Genomic DNA, 6,340 nt, shown 5'->3' on the forward strand with positions numbered 1-6,340 from the left:
TTTTTCTTTTCTGTAGGTTGTGCTTGTTAGAATCTAGAAATAAAATGATCAGAATGAGGGTTGTTGTTTTCTCTGACATTTCCTTCCCTTGCCACACTGCTGTGGGACAAAGAAGCATATTAGCAGTGCTTTTGTCTCCTCAAAGTTCATCTTGCCCCAGTTCTTAAGGCAGACATACTTAAAGAAGCCTACTGGAGACCATGACCAAGTCCCCCCTCTTATTTGGCACTCTCTGCTGTCTGTACCCAGAGCCAGATTGTTTATTTACCCCATTTTCTCTGGGCCTGCTGCTTAAGGGCAGTCCCAGCAGCTGCCTAGCTGCAGATATGTCTGACCACTGGATGGTCCCTCCCATGACATTAAGAGTGCCAGCCACCAAATGTTAGTGGTGCTTCTTCCTTTGGTTTCTAAGCACTCAGAGAAATATTTGGGATAAAGGCAAAAAAACAAAAACAAAAAAAAAAAAAAAAAAAAACCCAAAAGGTTCAGTGATTTGGAGGAAAGCAAGCACCTCTGAGACATGTGGTTATGAATGTCCCTGATGTGTTAATGCATTCCCGCAGGGAATCCAGGCATAATTATGATCTCTTCATCTGTCATAACACGTCTGTAATTGGCAAGAATTTTCTCTCACACAGCTCCTTCTCTTTAAGAAAAAAAAGTCATTTTAAATGTTATCAAATGATGAGATACCTTCTGGTTAGTAGAAAGGTCCCCATGAAGGCCCTGGCACTAAGCTTATCAAAAATATCCTGGGGTGTGGCCAGGCACTGTCCTGAGCCATGGTGAGCCCTGCTCCCTGCTGATTCGCTCTGCGTTCATTGACAATGGGGCAGCAGATTAAGTGCTGCTAATTTAATAAATGCTGAGGATGAAGCTGATCTATCAGTGGGGATGAGAAAGGACCACAGTGACCAGGCTTTGGGAGGGGCTGCTGAGAAGATCGAATTACCGGAAGTGATGCCGAGGGAACACTATTGATCCTCAGCGAGGCACAGTTATTTTTAGTCACCTGATTCGCGGACACCCAATCATTACCCATATTCATCAGAGATGTATAATGAACAGAGGTATTGATTAGGAGGGGTGCCGAAGAGATTTCCCAACAGTGCTAGTTCACATTGATAGGTCTCCAATGGGAATAAAGGCTACACGGCCCAGAAACATAACTTATGGTGTTCTAGGTCCTTCCATTGATTTTATTTGTGTGGGAGGGCAGAGGCGGGGGAGTCAGCCTTGCCCACAATGCTACTGGCTTGACCTTCATCTGAGGGCTTTCTTGGGAAAAAAGGAGGTAAAAAGCACAGCTCTATAAGTTTGTGAGCTGGCTCTACGTTCTCCATCGCTGCCTCGGTTCACTCTTCCCCCTTGCCTTTTCTCAAGGGTGCTCAAAGCTGGGCCAGGCAGAGCTCTAAGCCATTGGGCATATAAAGCTTGCCCTCCCCCAGAGACCAACATATGGCCTGAGGAAATCGAGTTAGGCTACTTGCACCAAGTTGGCGTGGTAGGAACGTAATGAGCCCCGGCTTTAGCATGCTGACCCCAAACCGGGCATGCCAGTACATTGCGACATCTCAAGTATTTTGCTGAGCTTCTGTGTGCAAATGCCATTTGGTTGGAGGTCTGGCATGTGCTCTGAACTCCCACTGCGATGTTTACGCCTGTGTATGTAGCACATGTCCTTCCATGGAACTAGTTAGTAGTGACCCAAGTAACACAACCTCAGAAGCCACGTGCTGCCTGACGGGCAAGTGGCATGCTGCTTAAGATGCGACAGGAAACCAATCAACTTCGGGAAGACACAGAGTCCATGTTTAAGACAAGGACATATGTATAAACAAACAAAGCAAATCTCAAAGGCATCGTCAGAAATCCGAAATTCAGTCATCTGCCTGCCATCCAACGGGCCGGGGAGCGGTCAGCACAGCCATGTTAGCCCTCAGCGGGCACTCAGGCAAGGGGCATGCTCTCCTTCCCCCAGTCCCCTCTCCCTTGGGCCAGGTTTGGCGGTGTTTATTTGTCACAGCTTTCTCACCGACCTGTCCTTGTCTCTTACCTTGGCCAGCAGCCTTCCAACTGCAGAACTGTCATGTGCACGTGCGCGCTCTCAGCCTGGTTTCAGCATCATCTTCCTTGCATGATGCTTAATTCTTGTTTTCTTCATTGACATCATCTTTCTTCCTTTCATATAAAATATTCAATAAGCTTTGATTCTCCAGGGTTAGCCTGTACTCCGATTTTTTTTTCCCCAAATGCAAGACTGTACAGGCAACAAAGAAACAGAAAGAAAGAAAAAGGAAAAGCATTCTATGTGTCTTTGATAGTTAAAACCCAGGGTTCTCTCTGCTGTGTCACAGCTCCATGTTTTTAGAAGGCTCCAAAAAATGGTTATAAGCATTTGAATTTAGCAGTTCTCAGGTTGAGGGACAATGTGCTGTTGAGGTGATTTTAAATTGTTTGGCCACTTCCAGGGTTTTAGAGAGATTCATTTTGCAAATGTAAGAAGTGCTATTAACAACCCAAAGCACTCTCAGGATCTCCCTTGTCTGTTCTTCCCAGGGCTCTCCACTTCCATTTTCCTTATTTTTCCCTTAAGTGGAGAATTTTCTTCCAAACTTTCACAAAGTCCGTTGCAGGCTGAAAACAAGACACTTCTTGATTGTTTTCAGATGCTGCGTCAGTCGCTCTGGAGCGGATCCTGCAGGTTGTTATGCTTTTTTATGTTTTCAAAAGCCACAAACCTGTGCTCAAAAACGGGCTTCTTCCCAGTGCCAGCAGCCTCCCTTCCAGAGCAAAAGGGATGCTTGTTTCTAGCGTGTGCATCTTTTCAAGAACACAAAGCCCTTCGAATTTCTCCTCTGTCTTCTGTGAGCTGGGTATGGAAATTCAGGAACCATGTGTCTCTGACATGGGAACTGTGTTCTAAACGCCTTGAAGATGTGATATGTCCCTTACATGACCTTGGATGTGCACTGAGTATTCCATTCTTCTAATCAGAGTCAGTGGCTGAGTGGATTCTGGGAGTAGATAGAGATTTCAAGCAAGGTATAGTAAAAAAAAAAAAAAAAAAATGCTTTATGATTTGAAGTGAGATAAAGCTGATTGTAGGTCCATATCTGTAAAGCCAGCATCAGGAGGCCACAGTAGGAGAATTACCAACAAGGTCAGGGGAAGCCTAGGCTATAGGGTAAAACAATGAATGAATAAATGAATGAGTGAATGAAGGACAGTTGGCTCCCAGCAGAGGGGCTGACCCCATCTTTCCAACCGAATACATTTAGGCAAAAACTGCATGAAGAGCCAGAAGAGGTCTCATTGAAAGCAGAACCAGCTCTCGGGCATTTGTGTGGTCTCGTCATCAGCACAGATGGTCTACACGAAAGCAATCCTGTATAAGGGACCTGCAGTTGGCATTGATCTTGGTCCCACTTACTCCTGTGTGAGGGTCTTTAAGCATGGAAAGGTGGAAGTCATTGCCAATGACTGCACCACGCCGAGCTATGTTTGCTTTCACTGACACAGTACAATTAATTAGAGATGCAGCCAGGAATCCGGTTACAATGAACCCCACTGTTTTTGATAGCAAATATCTGATTGGACGTAGGTTTGATGATGCTCTTGTTCAGTCTGATATGAAGCACTGGCCCTTCATGGTGGTGAATGATGCAGGCAGGCCCAAGGTCCGAGTCGAATACAAGGGGGGACAAACAGTTTGTACCCAGAGGAAGTGTCCTCAGTGGTTCTGACAAAGATGAAGGAAGTTGTAGAAGCTTACCTCGGAAAGACTGTTACCAATGCTATCACAGTGCAAGCTTACTTCAATGGCTCTCGGTGGCAGGCAACAAAAGATGCTGGAACTATTATTGGCCTCAATGTACTTAGAATTATCAATGAACCAGTTGCTGCTGCTATTGCTTATGACTTAGATAAGAAGGTTGGTGCTGAAAGGAATGTGTTGATTTTTGACTTGGGAGATGGCACTTTTGATGTGTCAATCCTCATATTGAGAATGGAATTCTTGAAGGCAAATCAACAGCTGGAGACAGGCACTTGGGCAGCAAAGACTTAGACAACCAACTTGGTCAACCATTTCATTGCTGAATTTAAACAAAAGCACAAGAAGGAAATCAGTGAGAACAAGAGAACTGCTTGGCATCTCGAACTGCCTGTCATCAGGCCAACCACACCCTTTTCTCCAGCACCCAAGCTAGTATTGAGATTGATTCTCTGTATGAGGAAATTGACTTCTGTACCTCCAGTACCTGTGCTCTATTTGAGGAGTTGAATGCTGACCTGTAGAGAAGGCCCTTTGAGACACCAAACCAGACAAGTCACAGATCCATGATATTGTCTTGGTGGGTGGTTCTACCAGAATCCCCAAGATTCAGAAACTTCTGTCAGACTTCTTTAGTGGAAAAGGACTGAATAAGAGCACGAACCCCGGAGAAGCTGTTGCCTATGGTGCAGCTGTCCAGGCAGCCATTCTATCTGGAGACAAGTCTCAGAATCTTCAGGATTTGCTGCTCTTGGATGTCACTCCTCTTTCCCTTGGTATTGAAACTGCTGGTGGAGGCACGTCCTCATCAAGCACAGTACCACCATTCCTACCAAGAAAATACAGACTTTGACCACCTACTCTGACAACCAGCCTGGTGGACTCATCCAGGTGTATGGAGGTGAAAGGGCCATGACCAAGGACAACAACCTGCTTGGAAAGTTTGAGCTCACAGGCATACCTCCAGCACCCCATGGGGTTCCTGAGATTGGGGTTACTTTTGACATTGATGCCAATGGCATGCTCAGTGTTCCTGCTGTAGATAAGAGCACAGGAAAGGAGAACAAGATCACCATCACCAATGACAAGGGCCGCGTGAGTCAGGAGGATATTGAGTACATGGTCCAAGAAGCTGAGAAGTACAAGGCTGAGGATGAGAAGCAGAGAGATAAGTTCCCTCTAAGAATTCACTGGAGTCTTATACCTTCAACATAAAAGCAGCTGTTGAAGATGAGAAACTTCAAGGCAAGATCAATGATGAGGACAAACAGAAGATTCTTGACAATGAAACTATCCGCTGGATGGATAAGAACCAGACTGCAGAGAAAGAAAAATTTGAGCATCAACAGAAAGAACTGGAGAAAGTCTAAAACTCTATCATTCCCAAGCTGGACCAGAGTGCTGGTGGCATGCCTGGAGGAATGCCTGGTGGCTTCCCTGGTAGTGGAGTTCCTCCATCTGGTGGTGCTTCTTCAGGCCCCACCTTTGAAGAGGTGGATTCAGTTAGTCCAAGTAGAGTATATAGCATTGTTCTACAGGGACCCAAAACAAATAATATGGGACAATAAAACAATTAAAATTGCCAGAAAAAGAGCTGAAAAAAATAACATGAAAGAAGACTAGAAGCCAAAGCACCATGAGATGGCAGCAGTTAAAGATTCTTTTCCTATGTTTAGTCATGCTTTCTCAACACGAGTACAACTCCAACAGAGGAACATCAGGACAGGACAAGATAGACACTCGGGTGAAGCCCAGTGGCCACAGACTGAAGACAAACACAGTGAGTGTTCAGGGAGGAACTTGCTATCGTTCATTTTCTCCTTAAGTCTAACAACGATGGAAGCACTCAAGGGCCAACACCTTATGAAAAAGGAAGCTAGGAATTCTGTCAAGAATGTGGGGACATTTTAGACTACTCTCATTGTTCTTGGTTATTCTCTAGTATTTGGTAGTGAACTTGTTGTTGTAGACACCACATTCCTGAGACACAGAACATACAGAAATCAAGCTGGTGATGACATGAATGCTTCCTTAATGGGTGGATTTCATAGTTCTGGAAGGTGTTATGCGTACTACTAAAGGAGAAACATAGTCATCAGTATTACCCAGGCATGAACCCTGCAAGCTAAATACTAACCAGCATGGCATCACATAGGTTCACTAATGTGATAATGGCATAAATGCTACAAGAGTAACCCACCACTTTCTGGTTATATCTTAGACCCACATTGCAAAATGGAAACCATACCTGGCATCATAACCAAGACCAAGAACCTATGGCCAGACAAGCAATAGTCCCTAGGAGTTACCGTACGACAATTATACTTCTTTAATGCAATGAACATAGTGTTACACTGGCTCCTTCTGACTGACTGTTATACCTTCAGATTGGTACTCAACTATCATCTGGGAAGCTTCTTTTTGTAGTAGATAATGAATAACATAGAGGTCCACAGATAGTCATTGTCCAGAAAATAAAAGACTGCAGACTGATCAGTCCTAAGTTAGACAGTCAATTCAAACTTCATCCCTCCAAAGCTGAGGGATCATCCCAGAAGAAAGGGC

General features: G+C 44.7%; 1 pseudogene across 1 annotated transcript; it reads left to right on the forward strand.

Annotated features, from left to right (window-relative positions):
• The first annotated feature begins 3,367 nt into the window (after positions 1-3,367).
• On the forward strand, positions 3,368-5,343 carry LOC308424957 (heat shock cognate 71 kDa protein-like; annotated as a pseudogene). The gene has a single exon. The product of its transcript is annotated as a heat shock cognate 71 kDa protein-like (transcript).
• Positions 5,344-6,340: the final 997 nt, after the last annotated feature.

This window comes from Micromys minutus (assembly GCF_963924665.1).
Source record: "Micromys minutus genome assembly, chromosome: 9".
Classification (NCBI taxonomy): Eukaryota; Metazoa; Chordata; class Mammalia; order Rodentia; family Muridae; genus Micromys; species Micromys minutus.